At 61.4% G+C, this 23880-nt stretch overlaps 1 protein-coding gene across 1 annotated transcript in view; it reads left to right on the forward strand.

Annotated features, from left to right (window-relative positions):
• Window positions 1-223: 223 nt before the first annotated feature.
• Window positions 224-23880, forward strand: part of rrp8 (ribosomal RNA processing 8) — a 42270-nt gene continuing 18613 nt past the window's right edge. Inside the window, exon 1 of the mRNA XM_063052992.1 lies at window positions 224-335. The gene's annotated coding sequence lies outside the window, so the exon portion shown is untranslated. The remainder of the gene's footprint in view (window positions 336-23880) is intronic.

Below are 23880 nucleotides of genomic sequence, written 5' to 3' on the forward strand. Positions count from 1 at the left end.
GAGGTGGCGCTGTGAGAGGGGCAGTGTGACCTCCCGGGCTGAGGTAGAGCTGTTGGCGGAGCAGTGGACCCTCCCGTGCTGAGGCGGCGCTGAGAGCGGAGCAGTGCGACCTCCCGAGCTGAGGTGGCGCTGTGAGCGGGGCAGTGCGACCTCCCGGGCTGAGGTGGCGCTGTGAGCGGGGCAGAGGGACCTCCCGGGCTGAGGTGGCGCTGTGAGCGGGGCAGTGGGACCTCCCGGGCTGAGGAAGAGCTGTGGCGGAGCTCTACCCGCTTTGAACCACGCTGTCTCGGATTTGTGGATCCTGGACTTTCGAATCGATTGGCTGAAGCGAGACGGTGAGAGTTCGTGATGAGACCATGAGGGACTGGGACTGTGAGACGGAGAGGAGAGGGTGACGGTGAGGGTGAGGGACTGGGACTGTGAGACGGAGAGGAGAGGGTGACGGTGACGGTGAGGGACTGTGAGACGGAGAGGAGAGGGTGACGGTGAGACGCAGAGGAGAGGGTGACGGTGAGGGTGAGGGACTGGGACTGTGAGACGGAGAGGAGAGGGTGACGGTGAGGGTCTGGGACTGTGAGACGGAGAGGAGAGGGTGACGGTGAGGGTGAGGGACTGGGACTGTGAGACGGAGAGGAGAGGGTGACGGTGAGGGTCTGGGACTGTGAGACGGAGAGGAGAGGGTGACGGTGAGGGTCTGGGACTGTGAGACGGAGAGGAGAGGGTGACGGTGAGGGTCTGGGACTGTGAGACGGAGAGGAGAGGGTGACGGTGAGGGTCTGGGACTGTGAGACGGAGAGGAGAGGGTGACGGTGAGGGTCTGGGACTGTGAGACGGAGAGGAGAGGGTGACGGTGAGGGTCTGGGACTGTGAGACGGAGAGGAGAGGGTGACGGTGAGGGTCTGGGACTGTGAGACGGAGAGGAGAGGGTGAGGGTGAGGGACTGGGACTGTGAGACGGAGAGGAGAGGGTGACGGTGAGGGTGAGGGACTGGGACTGTGAGACGGAGAGGAGAGGGTGACGGTGAGGGTCTGGGACTGTGAGACGGAGAGGAGAGGGTGACGGTGAGGGACTGGGACTGTGAGACGGAGAGGAGAGGGTGACGGTGAGGGACTGGGACTGTGAGACGGAGAGGAGAGGGTGACGGTGAGGGTCTGGGACTGTGAGACGGAGAGGAGAGGGTGACGGTGAGGGTCTGGGACTGTGAGACGGAGAGGAGAGGGTGACGGTGAGGGTGAGGGACTGTGAGACGGAGAGGAGAGGGTGACGGTGAGACGCAGAGGAGAGGGTGACGGTGAGGGTGAGGGACTGGGACTGTGAGACGGAGAGGAGAGGGTGACGGTGAGGGTGAGGGACTGGGACTGTGAGACGGAGAGGAGAGGGTGACGGTGAGGGTCTGGGACTGTGAGACGGAGAGGAGAGGGTGACGGTGAGGGTGAGGGACTGGGACTGTGAGACGGAGAGGAGAGGGTGAGGGTGAGGGTCTGGGACTGTGAGACGGAGAGGAGAGGGTGACGGTGAGGGTGAGGGTCTGGGACTGTGAGACGGAGAGGAGAGGGTGACGGTGAGGGTCTGGGACTGTGAGACGGAGAGGAGAGGGTGACGGTGAGGGTCTGGGACTGTGAGACGGAGAGGAGAGGGTGACGGTGAGGGTCTGGGACTGTGAGACGGAGAGGAGAGGGTGACGGTGAGGGTCTGGGACTGTGAGACGGAGAGGAGAGGGTGAGGGTGAGGGACTGGGACTGTGAGACGGAGAGGAGAGGGTGACGGTGAGGGTGAGGGACTGGGACTGTGAGACGGAGAGGAGAGGGTGACGGTGAGGGTCTGGGACTGTGAGACGGAGAGGAGAGGGTGACGGTGAGGGTGAGGGTCTGGGACTGTGAGACGGAGAGGAGAGGGTGACGGTGAGGGTCTGGGACTGTGAGACGGAGAGGAGAGGGTGACGGTGAGGGTCTGGGACTGTGAGACGGAGAGGAGAGGGTGACGGTGAGGGTCTGGGACTGTGAGACGGAGAGGAGAGGGTGACGGTGAGGGTCTGGGACTGTGAGACGGAGAGGAGAGGGTGAGGGTGAGGGACTGGGACTGTGAGACGGAGAGGAGAGGGTGACGGTGAGGGTCTGGGACTGTGAGACGGAGAGGAGAGGGTGACGGTGAGGGTCTGGGACTGTGAGACGGAGAGGAGAGGGTGACGGTGAGGGTCTGGGACTGTGAGACGGAGAGGAGAGGGTGAGGGTGAGGGTCTGGGACTGTGAGACGGAGAGGAGAGGGTGACGGTGAGGGTGAGGGACTGGGACTGTGAGACGGAGAGGAGAGGGTGACGGTGAGGGTCTGGGACTGTGAGACGGAGAGGAGAGGGTGACGGTGAGGGTGAGGGTCTGGGACTGTGAGACGGAGAGGAGAGGGTGACGGTGAGGGTCTGGGACTGTGAGACGGAGAGGAGAGGGTGACGGTGAGGGTCTGGGACTGTGAGACGGAGAGGAGAGGGTGACGGTGAGGGTCTGGGACTGTGAGACGGAGAGGAGAGGGTGACGGTGAGGGTCTGGGACTGTGAGACGGAGAGGAGAGGGTGAGGGTGAGGGACTGGGACTGTGAGACGGAGAGGAGAGGGTGACGGTGAGGGTGAGGGACTGGGACTGTGAGACGGAGAGGAGAGGGTGACGGTGAGGGTCTGGGACTGTGAGACGGAGAGGAGAGGGTGACGGTGAGGGTGAGGGTCTGGGACTGTGAGACGGAGAGGAGAGGGTGACGGTGAGGGTCTGGGACTGTGAGACGGAGAGGAGAGGGTGACGGTGAGGGACTGGGACTGTGAGACGGAGAGGAGAGGGTGACGGTGAGGGTCTGGGACTGTGAGACGGAGAGGAGAGGGTGACGGTGAGGGTCTGGGACTGTGAGACGGAGAGGAGAGGGTGAGGGTGAGGGACTGGGACTGTGAGACGGAGAGGAGAGGGTGACGGTGAGGGTCTGGGACTGTGAGACGGAGAGGAGAGGGTGACGGTGAGGGTCTGGGACTGTGAGACGGAGAGGAGAGGGTGACGGTGAGGGTCTGGGACTGTGAGACGGAGAGGAGAGGGTGAGGGTGAGGGACTGGGACTGTGAGACGGAGAGGAGAGGGTGACGGTGAGGGTGAGGGACTGGGACTGTGAGACGGAGAGGAGAGGGTGACGGTGAGGGTCTGGGACTGTGAGACGGAGAGGAGAGGGTGACGGTGAGGGTGAGGGTCTGGGACTGTGAGACGGAGAGGAGAGGGTGACGGTGAGGGTCTGGGACTGTGAGACGGAGAGGAGAGGGTGACGGTGAGGGTCTGGGACTGTGAGACGGAGAGGAGAGGGTGACGGTGAGGGACTGGGACTGTGAGACGGAGAGGAGAGGGTGACGGTGACGGTGAGGGTCTGGGACTGTGAGACGGAGAGGAGAGGGTGACGGTGAGGGTCTGGGACTGTGAGACGGAGAGGAGAGGGTGACGGTGAGGGTGAGGGACTGGGACTGTGAGACGGAGAGGAGAGGGTGACGGTGAGGGTCTGGGACTGTGAGACGGAGAGGAGAGGGTGACGGTGAGGGACTGGGACTGTGAGTCGGAGAGGCGAGGGTGACGGTGAGGGTGAGGGTCTGGGACTGTGAGACGGAGTGGAGAGGGTGACGGTGAGGGTCTGGGACTGTGAGACGGAGAGGAGAGGGTGACGGTGAGGGTCTGGGACTGTGAGACGGAGAGGAGAGGGTGACGGTGAGGGTGAGGGACTGGGACTGTGAGACGGAGAGGAGAGGGTGACGGTGAGGGTGAGGGACTGGGACTGTGAGACGGAGAGGAGAGGGTGACGGTGAGGGTCTGGGACTGTGAGACGGAGAGGAGAGGGTGACGGTGACGGTGAGGGTCTGGGACTGTGAGACGGAGAGGAGAGGGTGACGGTGAGGGTCTGGGACTGTGAGACGGAGAGGAGAGGGTGACGGTGAGGGTGAGGGTCTGGGACTGTGAGACGGAGAGGAGAGGGTGACGGTGAGGGTGAGGGTCTGGGACTGTGAGACGGAGAGGAGAGGGTGACGGTGAGGGTCTGGGACTGTGAGACGGAGAGGAGAGGGTGACGGTGAGGGTGAGGGTCTGGGACTGTGAGACGGAGAGGAGAGGGTGACGGTGAGGGTCTGGGACTGTGAGACGGAGAGGAGAGGGTGACGGTGAGGGTGAGGGACTGGGACTGTGAGACGGAGAGGAGAGGGTGACGGTGACGGTGAGGGACTGGGACTGTGAGACGGAGAGGAGAGGGTGACGGTGAGGGTCTGGGACTGTGAGACGGAGAGGAGAGGGTGACGGTGACGGTGAGGGACTGGGACTGTGAGACGGAGAGGAGAGGGTGACGGTGAGGGTCTGGGACTGTGAGACGGAGAGGAGAGGGTGACGGTGAGGGTGAGGGTCTGGGACTGTGAGACGGAGAGGAGAGGGTGACGGTGACGGTGAGGGTCTGGGACTGTGAGACGGAGAGGAGAGGGTGACGGTGAGGGTCTGGGACTGTGAGACGGAGAGGAGAGGGTGACGGTGAGGGTCTGGGACTGTGAGACGGAGAGGAGAGGGTGACGGTGAGGGTGAGGGACTGGGACTGTGAGACGGAGAGGAGAGGGTGACGGTGAGGGACTGGGACTGTGAGACGGAGAGGAGAGGGTGACGGTGACGGTGAGGGTCTGGGACTGTGAGACGGAGAGGAGAGGGTGACGGTGAGGGACTGGGACTGTGAGACGGAGAGGAGAGGGTGACGGTGACGGTGAGGGTCTGGGACTGTGAGACGGAGAGGAGAGGGTGACGGTGAGGGTGAGGGACTGGGACTGTGAGACGGAGAGGAGAGGGTGACGGTGAGGGTCTGGGACTGTGAGACGGAGAGGAGAGGGTGACGGTGAGGGTCTGGGACTGTGAGACGGAGAGGAGAGGGTGACGGTGAAGGACTGGGACTGTGAGACGGAGAGGAGAGGGTGACGGTGACGGTGACGGTGAGGGTCTGGGACTGTGAGACGGAGAGGAGAGGGTGACGGTGAGGGTCTGGGACTGTGAGACGGAGAGGAGAGGGTGACGGTGAGGGACTGGGACTGTGAGACGGAGAGGAGAGGGTGACGGTGAGGGACTGGGACTGTGAGACGGAGAGGAGAGGGTGACGGTGAAGGACTGGGACTGTGAGACGGAGAGGAGAGGGTGACGGTGACGGTGACGGTGAGGGTCTGGGACTGTGAGACGGAGAGGAGAGGGTGACGGTGAAGGACTGGGACTGTGAGACGGAGAGGAGAGGGTGACGGTGAGGGTCTGGGACTGTGAGACGGAGAGGAGAGGGTGACGGTGACGGTGAAGGACTGGGACTGTGAGACGGAGAGGAGAGGGTGACGGTGAGGGTCTGGGACTGTGAGACGGAGAGGAGAGGGTGACGGTGAGGGACTGGGACTGTGAGACGGAGAGGAGAGGGTGACGGTGAGGGTCTGGGACTGTGAGACGGAGAGGAGAGGGTGACGGTGAGGGACTGGGACTGTGAGACGGAGAGGAGAGGGTGACGGTGAGGGTCTGGGACTGTGAGACGGAGAGGAGAGGGTGAGGGTGAGGGACTGGGACTGTGAGACGGAGAGGAGAGGGTGACGGTGAGGGTCTGGGACTGTGAGACGGAGAGGAGAGGGTGACGGTGAGGATGAGGGACTGTGAGACGGAGAGGTGAGGGTGAGGGACTGGGACTGTGAGACGGAGAGGAGAGGGTGACGGTGAGGGACTGGGACTGTGAGACGGAGAGGAGAGGGTGACGGTGAGGGACTGGGACTGTGAGACGGAGAGGAGAGGGTGACGGTGAGGGCTGGGACTGTGAGACGGAGAGGAGAGGGTGACGGTGAGGGACTGAGGGACTGGGACTGTGAGACGGAGAGGAGAGGGTGACGGTGAGGGACTGGGACTGTGAGACGGAGAGGAGAGGTGACGGTGACGGTGAGGGGACTGGGACTGTGAGACGGAGAGGAGAGGGTGACGGTGAGGGACTGGGACTGTGAGACGGAGAGGAGAGGGTGACGGTGAGGGTGAGGGACTGGGACTGTGAGACGGAGAGGAGAGGGTGAGGGTGAGGACTGGGACTGTGAGACGGAGAGGAGAGGGTGACGGTGACTGGGACTGTGAGACGGAGAGGAGAGGGTGACGGTGAGGGTCTGGGACTGTGAGACGGAGAGGAGAGGGTGACGGTGAGGGACTGGGACTGTGAGACGGAGAGGAGAGGGTGACGGTGAGGGCTGGGACTGTGAGACGGAGAGGAGAAGGTGAGGTGAGGGCTGGGACTGTGAGACGGAGAGGAGAGGGTGACGGTGAGGGACTGGGACTGTGAGACGGAGAGGAGAGGGTGACGGTGAGGGTCTGGGACTGTGAGACGGAGAGGAGAGGGTGAGGGTGAGGGACTGGGACTGTGAGACGGAGAGGAGAGGGTGACGGTGAGGGTGAGGGACTGGGACTGTGAGACGGAGAGGAGAGGGTGACGGTGAGGGACTGGGACTGTGAGACGGAGAGGAGAGGGTGACGGTGAGGGACTGGGACTGTGAGACGGAGAGGAGAGGGTGACGGTGAGGGTCTGGGACTGTGAGACGGAGAGGAGAGGGTGACGGTGAGGGTGAGGGACTGGGACTGTGAGACGGAGAGGAGAGGGTGACGGTGAGGGTCTGGGACTGTGAGACGGAGAGGAGAGGGTGACGGTGAGGGTGAGGGACTGGGACTGTGAGACGGAGAGGAGAGGGTGACGGTGAGGGACTGGGACTGTGAGACGGAGAGGAGAGGGTGACGGTGAGGGTGAGGGACTGGGACTGTGAGACGGAGAGGAGAGGGTGACGGTGAGGGTCTGGGACTGTGAGACGGAGAGGAGAGGGTGACGGTGAGGGACTGGGACTGTGAGACGGAGAGGAGAGGGTGACGGTGAGGGTGAGGGACTGGGACTGTGAGACGGAGAGGAGAGGGTGACGGTGAGGGTGAGGGACTGGGACTGTGAGACGGAGAGGAGAGGGTGACGGTGAGGGTGAGGGACTGGGACTGTGAGACGGAGAGGAGAGGGTGACGGTGAGGGTCTGGGACTGTGAGACGGAGAGGAGAGGGTGACGGTGAGGGTCTGGGACTGTGAGACGGAGAGGAGAGGGTGACGGTGAGGGCTGGGACGGACTGTGAGACGGAGAGGAGAGGGGAGGTGACGGTGAGGGACTGGGACTGTGAGACGGAGAGGAGAGGGTGACGGTGAGGGACTGGGACTGTGAGACGGAGAGGAGAGGGTGACGGTGAGGGTCTGGGACTGTGAGACAGAGGAGAGGGTGACGGTGAGGGTGAGGGACTGGGGTGACGGAGAGGAGAGGGTGACGGTGAGGGTCTGGGACTGTGAGACGGAGAGGAGAGGGTGACGGTGAGGTGCTGGGACTGTGAGACGGAGAGGAGAGGGTGACGGTGAGGGTGAGGGACTGGGACTGTGAGACGGAGAGGAGAGGGTGACGGTGAGGGTGAGGGACTGGGACTGTGAGACGGAGAGGAGAGGGTGACGGTGAGGGACTGGGACTGTGAGACGGAGAGGAGAGGGTGACGGTGAGGTGAGGGACTGGGACTGTGAGACGGAGAGGAGAGGGTGACGGTGAGGGTCTGGGACTGTGAGACGGAGAGGAGAGGGTGACGGTGAGGTGGGACTGGGACTGTGAGACGGAGAGGAGAGGGTGACGGTGAGGGTCTGGGACTGTGAGACGGAGAGGAGAGGGTGACGGTGAGGGTCTGGGACTGTGAGACGGAGAGGAGAGGGTGACGGTGAGGGTCTGGGACTGTGAGACGGAGAGGAGAGGGTGACGGTGAGGGTCTGGGACTGTGAGACGGAGAGGAGAGGGTGACGGTGAGGGACTGGGACTGTGAGACGGAGAGGAGAGGGTGACGGTGAGGGTGAGGGACTGTGAGACGGAGAGGAGAGGGTGACGGTGAGGGACTGGGACTGTGAGACGGAGAGGAGAGGGTGACGGTGAGGGTGAGGGACTGGGACTGTGAGACGGAGAGGAGAGGGTGACGGTGAGGGTCTGGGACTGTGAGACGGAGAGGAGAGGGTGACGGTGAGGGTCTGGGACTGTGAGACGGAGAGGAGAGGGTGACGGTGAGGGACTGGGACTGTGAGACGGAGAGGAGAGGGTGACGGTGACGGTGAGGGTCTGGGACTGTGAGACGGAGAGGAGAGGGTGACGGTGAGGGACTGGGACTGTGAGACGGAGAGGAGAGGGTGACGGTGACGGTGAGGGTCTGGGACTGTGAGACGGAGAGGAGAGGGTGACGGTGAGGGTCTGGGACTGTGAGACGGAGAGGAGAGGGTGACGGTGAGGGTCTGGGACTGTGAGACGGAGAGGAGAGGGTGACGGTGAGGGTGAGGGACTGGGACTGTGAGACGGAGAGGAGAGAGTGACGGTGAAGGACTGGGACTGTGAGACGGAGAGGAGAGGGTGACGGTGACGGTGAGGGTCTGGGACTGTGAGACGGAGAGGAGAGGGTGACGGTGAGGGACTGGGACTGTGAGACGGAGAGGAGAGGGTGACGGTGAGGGTCTGGGACTGTGAGACGGAGAGGAGAGGGTGACGGTGAGGGTCTGGGACTGTGAGACGGAGAGGAGAGGGTGACGGTGAGGCTGGGACTGTGAGACGGAGAGAGAGGGAGGGTGACGGTGAGGGTCTGGGACTGTGAGACGGAGAGGAGAGGGTGACGGTGAGGGACTGGGACTGTGAGACGGAGAGGAGAGGGTGACGGTGAGGGTCTGGGACTGTGAGACGGAGAGGAGAGGGTGACGGTGAGGGTGAGGGACTGGGACTGTGAGACGGAGAGGAGAGGGTGACGGTGAGGGTCTGGGACTGTGAGACGGAGAGGAGAGGGTGACGGTGAGGGACTGGGACTGTGAGACGGAGAGGAGAGGGTGACGGTGAGGGACTGGGACTGTGAGACGGAGAGGAGAGGGTGACGGTGACGGTGAGGGACTGGGACTGTGAGACGGAGAGGAGAGGGTGACGGTGAGGGACTGGGACTGTGAGACGGAGAGGAGAGGGTGACGGTGACGGTGAAGGACTGGGACTGTGAGACGGAGAGGAGAGGGTGACGGTGAGGGACTGGGACTGTGAGACGGAGAGGAGAGGGTGACGGTGAGGGTCTGGGACTGTGAGACGGAGAGGAGAGGGTGACGGTGAGGGACTGGGACTGTGAGACGGAGAGGAGAGGGTGACGGTGAGGGTCTGGGACTGTGAGACGGAGAGGAGAGGGTGACGGTGAGGGTGAGGGTCTGGGACTGTGAGACGGAGAGGAGAGGGTGACGGTGAGGGACTGGGACTGTGAGACGGAGAGGAGAGGGTGACGGTGAGGGACTGGGACTGTGAGACGGAGAGGAGAGGGTGACGGTGAGGGTCTGGGACTGTGAGACGGAGAGGAGAGGGTGACGGTGAGGGACTGGGACTGTGAGACGGAGAGGAGAGGGTGACGGTGAGGGTCTGGGACTGTGAGACGGAGAGGAGAGGGTGACGGTGAGGGTGAGGGACTGGGACTGTGAGACGGAGAGGAGAGGGTGACGGTGAGGGTCTGGGACTGTGAGACGGAGAGGAGAGGGTGACGGTGAGGGACTGGGACTGTGAGACGGAGAGGAGAGGGTGACGGTGACGGTGAGGGACTGGGACTGTGAGACGGAGAGGAGAGGGTGACGGTGACGGTGAGGGACTGGGACTGTGAGACGGAGAGGAGAGGGTGACGGTGAGGGTCTGGGACTGTGAGACGGAGAGGAGAGGGTGACGGTGAGGGTCTGGGACTGTGAGACGGAGAGGAGAGGGTGACGGTGAGGGTCTGGGACTGTGAGACGGAGAGGAGAGGGTGACGGTGAGGGTCTGGGACTGTGAGACGGAGAGGAGAGGGTGACGGTGAGGGACTGGGACTGTGAGACGGAGAGGAGAGGGTGACGGTGAGGGTCTGGGACTGTGAGACGGAGAGGAGAGGGTGACGGTGAGGGACTGGGACTGTGAGACGGAGAGGAGAGGGTGACGGTGACGGTGAGGGTCTGGGACTGTGAGACGGAGAGGAGAGGGTGACGGTGAGGGTGAGGGACTGGGACTGTGAGACGGAGAGGAGAGGGTGACGGTGAGGGTCTGGGACTGTGAGACGGAGAGGAGAGGGTGACGGTGAGGGTCTGGGACTGTGAGACGGAGAGGAGAGGGTGACGGTGACGGACTGGGACTGTGAGACGGAGAGGAGAGGGTGACGGTGACGGTGAGGGTCTGGGACTGTGAGACGGAGAGGAGAGGGTGAGGGTGAGGGTCTGGGACTGTGAGACGGAGAGGAGAGGGTGACGGTGAGGGACTGGGACTGTGAGACGGAGAGGAGAGGGTGACGGTGACGGTGAGGGTCTGGGACTGTGAGACGGAGAGGAGAGGGTGACGGTGAAGGACTGGGACTGTGAGACGGAGAGGAGAGGGTGACGGTGACGGTGACGGTGAGGGTCTGGGACTGTGAGACGGAGAGGAGAGGGTGACGGTGAAGGACTGGGACTGTGAGACGGAGAGGAGAGGGTGACGGTGAGGGTCTGGGACTGTGAGACGGAGAGGAGAGGGTGACGGTGACGGTGAAGGACTGGGACTGTGAGACGGAGAGGAGAGGGTGACGGTGAGGGTCTGGGACTGTGAGACGGAGAGGAGAGGGTGACGGTGAGGGACTGGGACTGTGAGACGGAGAGGAGAGGGTGACGGTGAGGGACTGGGACTGTGAGACGGAGAGGAGAGGGTGACGGTGAGGGTGAGGGACTGGGACTGTGAGACGGAGAGGAGAGGGTGACGGTGAGGGTCTGGGACTGTGAGACGGAGAGGAGAGGGTGACGGTGAGGGACTGGGACTGTGAGACGGAGAGGAGAGGGTGACGGTGAGGGTGAGGGACTGGGACTGTGAGGCGGAGAGGAGAGGGTGACGGTGAGGATGAGGGACTGTGAGACGGAGAGGAGAGGGTGACGGTGAGGGACTGGGACTGTGAGACGGAGAGGAAAGAGTGACGGTGAGGGTGAGGGACTGGGACTGTGAGACGGAGAGGAGAGGGTGACGGTGAGGGACTGGGACTGTGAGACGGAGAGGAGAGGGTGACGGTGAGGGTGAGGGACTGGGACTGTGAGACGGAGAGGAGAGGGTGACGGTGAGGGTGAGGGACTGGGACTGTGAGGCGGAGAGGAGAGGGTGACGGTGAGGGTGAGGGTCTGGGACTGTGAGACGGAGAGGTGAGGGTGACGGTGAGGGACTGGGACTGTGAGACGGAGAGGAGAGGGTGACGGTGACGGTGAGGGTCTGGGACTGTGAGACGGAGAGGAGAGGGTGACGGTGAGGGTGAGGGACTGGGACTGTGAGACGGAGAGGAGAGGGTGACGGTGAGGGTCTGGGACTGTGAGACGGAGAGGAGAGGGTGACGGTGAGGGTGAGGGACTGGGACTGTGAGACGGAGAGGAGAGGGTGACGGTGAGGGTGAGGGACTGGGACTGTGAGACGGAGAGGAGAGGGTGACGGTGAGGGTGAGGGACTGGGACTGTGAGACGGAGAGGAGAGGGTGACGGTGAGGGTCTGGGACTGTGAGACGGAGAGGAGAGGGTGACGGTGAGGGTGAGGGACTGTGAGACGGAGAGGAGAGGGTGACGGTGAGGGTCTGGGACTGTGAGACGGAGAGGAGAGGGTGACGGTGAGGGTGAGGGACTGGGACTGTGAGACGGAGAGGAGAGGGTGACGGTGAGGGACTGGGACTGTGAGACGGAGAGGAGAGGGTGACGGTGAGGGTGAGGGACTGGGACTGTGAGACGGAGAGGAGAGGGTGAGGGTGAGGGTCTGGGACTGTGAGACGGAGAGGAGAGGGTGACGGTGAGGGTCTGGGACTGTGAGACGGAGAGGAGAGGGTGACGGTGACGGTGAAGGACTGGGACTGTGAGACGGAGAGGAGAGGGTGACGGTGACGGTGAGGGTCTGGGACTGTGAGACGGAGAGGAGAGGGTGACGGTGAGGGTCTGGGACTGTGAGACGGAGAGGAGAGGGTGACGGTGAGGGTGAGGGACTGGGACTGTGAGACGGAGAGGAGAGGGTGACGGTGAGGGACTGGGACTGTGAGACGGAGAGGAGAGGGTGACGGTGAGGGTGAGGGACTGGGACTGTGAGACGGAGAGGAGAGGGTGACGGTGAGGGACTGGGACTGTGAGACGGAGAGGAGAGGGTGACGGTGAGGGTCTGGGACTGTGAGACGGAGAGGAGAGGGTGAGGGTGAGGGACTGGGACTGTGAGACGGAGAGGAGAGGGTGACGGTGACGGTGAGGGACTGGGACTGTGAGACGGAGAGGAGAGGGTGACGGTGAGGGACTGGGACTGTGAGACGGAGAGGAGAGGGTGACGGTGAGGGTCTGGGACTGTGAGACGGAGAGGAGAGGGTGACGGTGAGGGACTGGGACTGTGAGACGGAGAGGAGAGGGTGACGGTGAGGGTCTGGGACTGTGAGACGGAGAGGAGAGGGTGACGGTGAGGGACTGGGACTGTGAGACGGAGAGGAGAGGGTGACGGTGAGGGTCTGGGACTGTGAGACGGAGAGGAGAGGGTGACGGTGAGGGACTGGGACTGTGAGACGGAGAGGAGAGGGTGACGGTGAGGGTCTGGGACTGTGAGACGGAGAGGAGAGGGTGACGGTGAGGGTCTGGGACTGTGAGACGGTGAGGAGGGTGAGGGTGAGATTTAATGTGTATGGGGACTGTGGTTCAAAAGTAAATTTGTTATAAAGTACACATTTGGCACCCTGAGATTCAATTTCTTCCCGCATTCTCAGTGAAACTGACACAGAAAAATAATCATAATAGAGTCAGTGAAAGACCGCATCAACTTGGGTGATCGTTCACTGTGCAAAAGAACAAAAACTTTTAAATACAAAAATATAAGCAATAAATATCGAGAAAATGAGATGAACAGTCTTTGAAAATGAGTCCATAGCTGATGGAAACATTTCAGTGATGGGGCGAGTGAAGTTATCGGCTTTGGTTCCGGAGCCTGCTGATTGAGGGGTGATAACTGTTACTGATCTGGTGGTGGGGTCCTGAGGCTCTGTAACTTTGTTCTGATGGCAGCAGTGAGAAGAGAGCGTGTCCTGGGTGGTGGAGGTCCCTGATGATGAAAGCTGTTTTCCTTCAATAATGCTTAATTATTGGGTTATCTGGTGGGTGAGGGGTATGGGCGAGTTCGGTGTTGGGAGGGAGATGGGTGAGGTCTGTGTTGGGGGGGAGAGATGGGTGAGGTCTGTTTTGGAGAGATGGGTGAGGTCTGTGTTGGGGGGAGAGATGGGTGAGGTCCGTGTTGGGGAGGAGACGGGTGAGGTCAGTGTTGGGGGGAGAGATGGGTGAGGTCTGTGTTGGGGGGAGAGATGGGTGAGGTCTGTGTTGGTGGGGAGAGATGGGTGAGCTCTCTGTTGGGGGGAGAGATGGGTGAGGTCTGCGCTGTGTTGGGGGGAGAGGTGGGTGAGGTCTGTGTTTGGGGGAGATGGGTGAGGTCCGTGTTGGGGGAGAGATGGGTGAGGTCCGTGTTGGGGAGGAGACGGGTGAGGTCCGTGTTGGGGGGAGAGATGGGTGAGCTCTGTGTTGGGGGGGAGAGATGGGTGAGGTCTGCGCTGTGTTGGGGGGAGATGGGTGAGGTCTGCACTGTGTTGGGGGGAGAGATGGGTGAGGTTCCGTGTTGAGGGGAGATGGGTGAGGTCTGCGCTGTGTTGGGGGGGAAGAGATGGGTGAGGTCTGTGTTGGGGGGAGATGGGTGAGGTCTGTGTTGGAGAGATGGGTGAGGTCTGTGTTGGGGGGGAGAGATGGGTGAGGTCTGTTTTGGAGAGATGGGTGAGGTCTGTGTTGGGGGGAGAGATGGGTGAGGTCCGTGTTGGGGAGGAGACGGGTGAGGTCAGTGTTGGGGGGAGAGATGGGTGAGGTCTGTATTGGGGGGAGAGATGGGTGAGGTCTGTGTTGGTGGGGAGAGATGGGTGAGCTCTCTGTTGGGGGGAGAGATGGGTGAGGTCTGCGCTGTGTTGGGGGGAGAGGTGGGTGAGGTCTGTGTTTGGGGGAGATGGGTGAGGTCCGTGTTGGGGGAGAGATGGGTGAGGTCCGTGTTGGGGAGGGTGAGGTCCGTGTTGGGGAGGAGACGGGTGAGGTCCGTGTTGGGGGGAGAGATGGGTGAGGTCTGTGTTGGGGGGGAGAGATGGGTGAGGTCTGCGCTGTGTTGGGGGGAGATGGGTGAGGTCTGCACTGTGTTGGGGGGAGAGATGGGTGAGGTTCCGTGTTGAGGGGAGATGGGTGAGGTCTGCGCTGTGTTGGGGGGGAAGAGATGGGTGAGGTCTGTGTTGGAGAGATGGGTGAGGTCTGCGCTGTGTTGGGGGGGAGAGATGGGTGAGGTCTGTGTTGGGGGGAGAGATGGGTGAGGTCTGTGTTGGGGGAGAGATGGGTGAGATCTGTTCGGGGGGAGATGGATGAGGTCAGTGTTGGGGAGGAGAGATGGGTGAGGTCTGTGTTTGGGGGAGAGATGGGTGAGGTCTGTGTTGGAGAGATGGGTGAGGTCTGTGTTGGGGGGGAGAGATGGGTGAGGTCTGTGTTGGGGGGGAGAGATAGGTGAGGTCTGTGTTGGGGGGAGAGATGGGTGAGGTCTGTGTTGGGGGAGAGATGGGTGAGGTCTGTTGGGGTGAGAGATGGGTGAGGTCTGTGTTCGGGGGGAGAGATGGGTGAGGTCTGCGTTGGGGGGGAGAGATGGGTGAGGTCTGTGTTTGGGGGAGATGGGTGAGGTCTATGTTTGGGGGAGATGGGTGAGGTCTGTGTTGGGGGAGAGACGGGTGAGGTCTGCGTTGGGGGGGATATGGGTGAGGTCTGCGTTGGGGGGGAGAGATGGGTGAGGTCTGCGTTGGGGAGATGGGTGAGGTCTATGTTTGGGGGAGATGGGTGAGGTCTGTGTTGGAGAGATGGGTGAGGTCTGCGTTGGGGATGGGTGAGGTCTGTGTTTGGGGGAGATGGGTGAGGTCTGTGTTTGGGGGAGATGGGTGAGGTCTGTGTTTGGGGGAGATGGGTGAGGTCTGTGTTTGGGGGAGATGGGTGAGGTCTGTGTTTGGGGGAGATGGGTGAGGTCTATGTTTGGGGGAGATGGGTGAGCTCTGTGTTGGGGGGAGATGGGTGAGGTCTATGGGGGAGATGGGTGAGGTCTGTTTTGGAGAGATGGGTGAGCTCTGTGTTGGGGGAGAGATGGGTGAGCTCTGTGTTGGGGGGAGATGGGTGAGGTCTATGTTTGGGGGAGATGGGTGAGGTCTGTGTTGGGGGAGAGACGGGTGAGGTCTGCGTTGGGGGGGATGGGTGAGGTCTGTGTTTGGGGGAGATGGGTGAGGTCTGTGTTTGGGGGAGATGGGTGAGGTCTGTGTTTGGGGGAGATGGGTGAGGTCTATGTTTGGGGGAGATGGGTGAGCTCTGTGTTGGGGGAGATGGGTGAGGTCTATGTTTGGGGGAGATGGGTGAGGTCTGTGTTGGGGGAGAGACGGGTGAGGTCTGCGTTGGGGGGGAGAGATGGGTGAGGTCTGCGTTGGGGAGATGGGTGAGGTCTATGTGGGGGGGAGATGGGTGAGGTCTATGTTTGGGGGAGATGGGTGAGGTCTGTGTTGGAGAGATGGGTGAGGTCTGCGTTGGGGGGGATATGGGTGAGGTCTGCGTTGGGGGAGAGATGGGTGAGGTCTGCGTTGGGGGGGATGGGTGAGGTCTGTGTTTGGGGGAGATGGGTGAGGTCTGTGTTTGGGGGAGATGGGTGAGGTCTATGTTTGGGGGAGATGGGTGAGCTCTGTGTTGGGGGAGATGGGTGAGGTCTATGTTTGGGGGAGATGGGTGAGGTCTGTTTTGGAGAGATGGGTGAGCTCTGTGTTGGGGGAGATGGGTGAGGTCTATGTTTGGGGGAGATGGGTGAGGTCTGTGTTGGGGGAGAGACGGGTGAGGTCTGCGTTGCGGGGGAGAGATGGGTGAGGTCTGCGTTGGGGGGGAGATGGGTGAGGTCTATGTGGGGGGGAGATGGGTGAGGTCTATGTTTGGGGGAGATGGGTGAGGTCTGTGTTGGAGAGATGGGTGAGGTCTGCGTTGGGGGGGATATGGGTGAGGTCTGCGTTGGGGGAGAGATGGGTGAGGTCTGTGTTGGAGAGATGGGTGAGGTCTGCGTTGGGGGGGATATGGGTGAGGTCTGCGTTGGGGGAGAGATGGGTGAGGTCTGCGTTGGGGGGGATGGGTGAGGTCTGTGTTTGGGGGAGATGGGTGAGGTCTGTGTTTGGGGGAGATGGGTGAGGTCTATGTTTGGGGGAGATGGGTGAGGTCTGTTTTGGAGAGATGGGTGAGCTCTGTGTTGGGGGAGAGATGGGTGAGCTCTGTGTTGGGGGAGAGATGGGTGAGGTCTGCATTGGGGGGAGATGGGTGAGGTCTGTGTTCGGGGGGAGATGGGTGAGGTCTGTGTTGGGGGGGAGAGATGGGTGAGGTCTGCGTTGGGGGGAGATGGGTGAGGTCTGCGTTGGGGGAGAGATGGGTGAGGTCTGCGTTGGGGGAGAGATGGGTGAGGTCTGCGTTGGGGGGGATGGGTGAGGTCTGTGTTTGGGGGAGATGGGTGAGGTCTGTGTTTGGGGGAGATGGGTGAGGTCTATGTTTGGGGGAGATGGGTGAGCTCTGTTGGGGGGAGATGGGTGAGGTCTATGTTTGGGGGAGATGGGTGAGGTCTGTTTTGGAGAGATGGGTGAGCTCTGTTGGGGGAGAGATGGGTGAGCTCTGTGTTGGGGGGAGATGGGTGAGGTCTATGTTTGGGGGAGATGGGTGAGGTGTGTGTTGGGGGAGAGACGGGTGAGGTCTGCGTTGGGGGGGATATGGGTGAGGTCTGCGTTGGGGGGGAGAGATGGGTGAGGTCTGCGTTGGGGGGGAGATGGGTGAGGTCTATGTTTGGGGAGATGGGTGAGGTCTGTGTTGGAGAGATGGGTGAGGTCTGCGTTGGGGGGGATATGGGTGAGGTCTGCGTTGGGGGAGAGATGGGTGAGGTCTGCGTTGGGGGGGATGGGTGAGGTCTGTGTTTGGGGGAGATGGGTGAGGTCTGTGTTTGGGGGAGATGGGTGAGGTCTGTGTTTGGGGGAGATGGGTGAGGTCTATGTTTGGGGGAGATGGGTGAGGTCTGTTTTGGAGAGATGGGTGAGCTCTGTGTTGGGGGAGAGATGGGTGAGCTCTGTGTTGGGGGGAGAGATGGGTGAGGTCTGCATTGGGGGGAGATGGGTGAGGTCTGTGTTCGGGGGGAGATGGGTGAGGTCTGTGTTGGGGGGGAGAGATGGGTGAGGTCTGTGTTGGGGGAGAGATGGGTGAGGTCTGTGTTGGGGGGGAGATGGGTGAGGTCTGCGTTGGGGGAGAGATGGGTGAGGTCTGCGTTGGGGGGGATGGGTGAGGTCTGTGTTTGGGGGAGATGGGTGAGGTCTGTGTTTGGGGGAGATGGGTGAGGTCTGTGTTTGGGGGAGATGGGTGAGCTCTGTGTTGGGGGGAGATGGGTGAGGTCTATGTTTGGGGGAGATGGGTGAGGTCTGTGTTGGGGGAGAGACGGGTGAGGTCTGCGTTGGGGGGGAGAGATGGGTGAGGTCTGCGTTGGGGGGGAGATGGGTGAGGTCTATGTTTGGGGGAGATGGGTGAGGTCTGTGTTGGAGAGATGGGTGAGGTCTGCGTTGGAGGGGATATGGGTGAGGTCTGCGTTGGGGGATAGATGGGTGAGGTCTGCGTTGGGGGGGATGGGTGAGGTCTGTGTTTGGGGGGAGATGGGTGAGGTCTGTGTTTGGGGGAGATGGGTGAGGTCTATGTTTGGGGGAGATGGGTGAGGTCTGTTTTGGAGAGATGGGTGAGCTCTGTGTTGGGGGAGAGATGGGTGAGCTCTGTGTTGGGGGGAGAGATGGGTGAGGTCGGCATTGGGGGGAGATGGGTGAGGTCTGTGTTCGGGGGGAGATGGGTGAGGTCTGTGTTGGGGGGGAGAGATGGGTGAGGTCTGTGTTGGGGGAGAGATGGGTGAGGTCTGTATTGGGGGGAGAGATGGGTGAGGTCTGTGTTGGTGGGGAGAGATGGGTGAGCTCTCTGTTGGGGGGAGAGATGGGTGAGGTCTGCGCTGTGTTGGGGGGAGAGGTGGGTGAGGTCTGTGTTTGGGGGAGATGGGTGAGGTCCGTGTTGGGGGAGAGATGGGTGAGGTCCGTGTTGGGGAGGAGACGGGTGAGGTCCGTGTTGGGGGGAGAGATGGGTGAGGTCTGTGTTGGGGGGGAGAGATGGGTGAGGTCTGCGCTGTGTTGGGGGGAGATGGGTGAGGTCTGCACTGTGTTGGGGGGAGAGATGGGTGAGGTTCCGTGTTGAGGGGAGGTGGGTGAGGTCTGCGCTGTGTTGGGGGGGAAGAGATGGGTGAGGTCTGTGTTGGAGAGATGGGTGAGGTCTGCGCTGTGTTGGGGGGGAGAGATGGGTGAGGTCTGTGTTGGGGGGAGAGATGGGTGAGGTCTGTGTTGGGGGAGAGATGGGTGAGATCTGTTCGGGGGGAGATGGATGAGGTCAGTGTTGGGGAGGAGAGATGGGTGAGGTCTGTGTTTGGGGGAGAGATGGGTGAGGTCTGTGTTGGAGAGATGGGTGAGGTCTGTGTTGGGGGGGAGAGATGGGTGAGGTCTGTGTTGGGGGGGAGAGATAGGTGAGGTCTGTGTTGGGGGGAGAGATGGGTGAGGTCTGTGTTGGGGGAGAGATGGGTGAGGTCTGTTGGGGTGAGAGATGGGTGAGGTCTGTGTTCGGGGGGAGAGATGGGTGAGGTCTGCGTTGGGGGGGAGAGATGGGTGAGGTCTGTGTTTGGGGGAGATGGGTGAGGTCTATGTTTGGGGGAGATGGGTGAGGTCTGTGTTGGGGGAGAGACGGGTGAGGTCTGCGTTGGGGGGGATATGGGTGAGGTCTGCGTTGGGGGGGAGAGATGGGTGAGGTCTGCGTTGGGGAGATGGGTGAGGTCTATGTTTGGGGGAGATGGGTGAGGTCTGTGTTGGAGAGATGGGTGAGGTCTGCGTTGGGGGGGATATGGGTGAGGTCTGCGTTGGGGGAGAGATGGGTGAGGTCTGCGTTGGGGATGGGTGAGGTCTGTGTTTGGGGGAGATGGGTGAGGTCTGTGTTGGAGAGATGGGTGAGGTCTATGTTTGGGGGAGATGGGTGAGGTCTGTGTTGGAGAGATGGGTGAGGTCTGCGTTGGGGATGGGTGAGGTCTGTGTTTGGGGGAGATGGGTGAGGTCTGTGTTTGGGGGAGATGGGTGAGGTCTATGTTTGGGGGAGATGGGTGAGCTCTGTGTTGGGGGGAGATGGGTGAGGTCTATGTTTGGGGGAGATGGGTGAGGTCTGTTTTGGAGAGATGGGTGAGCTCTGTGTTGGGGGAGAGATGGGTGAGCTCTGTGTTGGGGGGAGATGGGTGAGGTCTATGTTTGGGGGAGATGGGTGAGGTCTGTGTTGGGGGAGAGACGGGTGAGGTCTGCGTTGGGGGGGATGGGTGAGGTCTGTGTTTGGGGGAGATGGGTGAGGTCTGTGTTTGGGGGAGATGGGTGAGGTCTATGTTTGGGGGAGATGGGTGAGCTCTGTGTTGGGGGAGATGGGTGAGGTCTATGTTTGGGGGAGATGGGTGAGGTCTGTTTTGGAGAGATGGGTGAGCTCTGTGTTGGGGGAGAGATGGGTGAGCTCTGTGTTGGGGGGAGATGGGTGAGGTCTATGTTTGGGGGAGATGGGTGAGGTCTGTGTTGGGGGAGAGACGGGTGAGGTCTGCGTTGGGGGGGAGAGATGGGTGAGGTCTGCGTTGGGGGGGAGATGGGTGAGGTCTATGTGCGGGGGAGATGGGTGAGGTCTATGTTTGGGGGAGATGGGTGAGGTCTGTGTTGGAGAGATGGGTGAGGTCTGCGTTGGGGGGAGATGGGTGAGGTCTATGTTTGGGGGAGATGGGTGAGGTCTGTGTTGGGGGAGAGACGGGTGAGGTCTGCGTTGGGGGGGATGGGTGAGGTCTGTGTTTGGGGGAGATGGGTGAGGTCTGTGTTTGGGGGAGATGGGTGAGGTCTATGTTTGGGGGAGATGGGTGAGCTCTGTGTTGGGGGAGATGGGTGAGGTCTATGTTTGGGGGAGATGGGTGAGGTCTGTTTTGGAGAGATGGGTGAGCTCTGTGTTGGGGGAGAGATGGGTGAGCTCTGTGTTGGGGGGAGATGGGTGAGGTCTATGTTTGGGGGAGATGGGTGAGGTCTGTGTTGGGGGAGAGACGGGTGAGGTCTGCGTTGGGGGGGAGAGATGGGTGAGGTCTGCGTTGGGGGGGAGATGGGTGAGGTCTATGTGCGGGGGAGATGGGTGAGGTCTATGTTTGGGGGAGATGGGTGAGGTCTGTGTTGGAGAGATGGGTGAGGTCTGCGTTGGGGGGGATATGGGTGAGGTCTGCGTTGGGGGAGAGATGGGTGAGGTCTGCGTTGGGGGGGATGGGTGAGGTCTGTGTTTGGGGGAGATGGGTGAGGTCTGTGTTTGGGGGAGATGGGTGAGGTCTATGTTTGGGGGAGATGGGTGAGCTCTGTGTTGGGGGGAGATGGGTGAGGTCTATGTTTGGGGAAGATGGGTGAGGTCTGTTTTGGAGAGATGGGTGAGCTCTGTGTTGGGGGAGAGATGGGTGAGCTCTGTGTTGGGGGGAGATGGGTGAGGTCTATGTTTGGGGGAGATGGGTGAGGTCTGTGTTGGGGGAGAGACGGGTGAGGTCTGCGTTGGGGGGGATGGATGAGGTCTGTGTTTGGGGGAGATGGGTGAGGTCTGTGTTTGGGGGAGATGGGTGAGGTCTATGTTTGGGGGAGATGGGTGAGCTCTGTGTTGGGGGGAGATGGGTGAGGTCTATGTTTGGGGGAGATGGGTGAGGTCTGTGTTGGGGGAGAGACGGGTGAGGTCTGCGTTGGGGGGGAGAGATGGGTGAGGTCTGCGTTGGGGGGGAGATGGGTGAGGTCTATGTGGGGGGGAGATGGGTGAGGTCTATGTTTGGGGGAGATGGGTGAGGTCTGTGTTGGAGAGATGGGTGAGGTCTGCGTTGGGGATATGGGTGAGGTCTGCGTTGGGGGAGAGATGGGTGAGGTCTGCGTTGGGGGGGATGGGTGAGGTCTGTGTTTGGGGGAGATGGGTGAGGTCTGTGTTTGGGGGAGATGGGTGAGGTCTATGTTTGGGGGAGATGGGTGAGGTCTGTTTTGGAGAGATGGGTGAGCTCTGTGTTGGGGGAGAGATGGGTGAGCTCTGTGTTGGGGGGAGAGATGGGTGAGGTCTGCATTGGGGGGAGATGGGTGAGGTCTGTGTTCGGGGGGAGATGGGTGAGGTCTGTGTTGGGGGGTAGAGATGGGTGAGGTCTGCGTTGGGGGGGAGATGGGTGAGGTCTGCGTTGGGGGAGAGATGGGTGAGGTCTGCGTTGGAGAGATGGGTGAGGTCTGCGTTGGGGGGGATGGGTGAGGTCTGTGTTTGGGGGAGATGGGTGAGGTCTGTGTTTGGGGGAGATGGGTGAGGTCTATGTTTGGGGGAGATGGGTGAGGTCTGTTTTGGAGAGATGGGTGAGCTCTGTTGGGGGAGAGATGGGTGAGCTCTGTGTTGGGGGGAGATGGGTGAGGTCTATGTTTGGGGGAGATGGGTGAGGTGTGTGTTGGGGGAGAGACGGGTGAGGTCTGCGTTGGGGGGGATATGGGTGAGGTCTGCGTTGGGGGGGAGAGATGGGTGAGGTCTGCGTTGGGGGGGAGATGGGTGAGGTCTATGTTTGGGGAGATGGGTGAGGTCTGTGTTGGAGAGATGGGTGAGGTCTGCGTTGGGGGGGATATGGGTGAGGTCTGCGTTGGGGAGAGATGGGTGAGGTCTGCGTTGGGGGGGATGGGTGAGGTCTGTGTTTGGGGGAGATGGGTGAGGTCTGTGTTTGGGGGAGATGGGTGAGGTCTGTGTTGGGGGAGATGGGTGAGGTCTATGTTTGGGGGAGATGGGTGAGGTCTGTTTTGGAGAGATGGGTGAGCTCTGTGTTGGGGGAGATGGGTGAGGTCTATGTTTGGGGGAGATGGGTGAGGTCTGTGTTGGGGGAGAGACGGGTGAGGTCTGCGTTGGGGGGGAGAGATGGGTGAGGTCTGCGTTGGGGGGGAGATGGGTGAGGTCTATGTGGGGGGGAGATGGGTGAGGTCTATGTTTGGGGGAGATGGGTGAGGTCTGTGTTGGAGTGATGGGTGAGGTCTGCGTTGGGGGGGATATGGGTGAGGTCTGCGTTGGGGGAGAGATGGATGAGGTCTGCGTTGGGGGGGATGGGTGAGGTCTGTGTTTGGGGGAGATGGGTGAGGTCTGTGTTTGGGGGAGATGGGTGAGGTCTATGGGGGAGATGGGTGAGGTCTGTTTTGGAGAGATGGGTGAGCTCTGTGTTGGGGGAGAGATGGGTGAGCTCTGTGTTGGGGGGGAGAGATGGGTGAGTTCTGCGTTGGGGGGGAGATGGGTGAGGTCTGCGTTGGGGGAGAGATGGGTGAGGTCTGCGTTGGGGGAGAGATGGGTGAGGTCTGCGTTGGGGGGGATGGGTGAGGTCTGTGTTTGGGGGAGATGGGTGATGTCTGTGTTTGGGGGAGATGGGTGAGGTCTATGTTTGGGGCAGATGGGTGAGCTCTGTTGGGGGGAGATGGGTGAGGTCTATGTTTGGGGGAGATGGGTGAGGTCTGTTTTGGAGAGATGGGTGAGCTCTGTTGGGGGAGAGATGGGTGAGCTCTGTGTTGGGGGGAGATGGGTGAGGTCTATGTTTGGGGGAGATGGGTGAGGTGTGTGTTGGGGAGAGACGGGTGAGGTCTGCGTTGGGGGGGATATGGGTGAGGTCTGCGTTGGGGGGGAGAGATGGGTGAGGTCTGCGTTGGGGGGGAGATGGGTGAGGTCTATGTTTGGGGAGATGGGTGAGGTCTGTGTTGGAGAGATGGGTGAGGTCTGCGTTGGGGGGGATATGGGTGAGGTCTGCGTTGGGGGAGAGATGGGTGAGGTCTGCGTTGGGGGGGATGGGTGAGGTCTGTGTTTGGGGGAGATGGGTGAGGTCTGTGTTTGGGGGAGATGAGTGAGGTCTGTGTTGGGGGAGATGGGTGAGGTCTATGTTTGGGGGAGATGGGTGAGGTCTGTTTTGGAGAGATGGGTGAGCTCTGTGTTGGGGGGAGATGGGTGAGGTCTATGTTTGGGGGAGATGGGTGAGGTCTGTGTTGGGGGAGAGACGGGTGAGGTCTGCGTTGGGGGGGAGAGATGGGTGAGGTCTGCGTTGGGGGGGAGATGGGTGAGGTCTATGTGGGGGGGAGATGGGTGAGGTCTATGTTTGGGGGAGATGGGTGAGGTCTGTGTTGGAGAGATGGGTGAGGTCTGCGTTGGGGGGGATATGGGTGAGGTCTGCGTTGGGGGAGAGATGGGTGAGGTCTGCGTTGGGGGGGATGGGTGAGGTCTGTGTTTGGGGGAGATGGGTGAGGTCTGTGTTTGGGGGAGATGGGTGAGGTCTATGGGGGAGATGGGTGAGGTCTGTTTTGGAGAGATGGGTGAGCTCTGTGTTGGGGGAGAGATGGGTGAGCTCTGTGTTGGGGGGAGAGATGGGTGAGGTCTGCATTGGGGGGAGATGGGTGAGGTCTGTGTTCGGGGGGAGATGGGTGAGGTCTGTGTTGGGGGGGAGAGATGGGTGAGGTCTGCGTTGGGGGGGAGATGGGTGAGGTCTGCGTTGGGGGAGAGATGGGTGAGGTCTGCGTTGGGGGAGAGATGGGTGAGGTCTGCGTTGGGGGGGATGGGTGAGGTCTGTGTTTGGGGGAGATGGGTGATGTCTGTGTTTGGGGGAGATGGGTGAGGTCTATGTTTGGGGCAGATGGGT

The sequence above is a fragment of the Mobula hypostoma genome, chromosome 7 (assembly GCF_963921235.1).
Source record: "Mobula hypostoma chromosome 7, sMobHyp1.1, whole genome shotgun sequence".
Classification (NCBI taxonomy): domain Eukaryota; kingdom Metazoa; phylum Chordata; class Chondrichthyes; order Myliobatiformes; family Myliobatidae; genus Mobula; species Mobula hypostoma.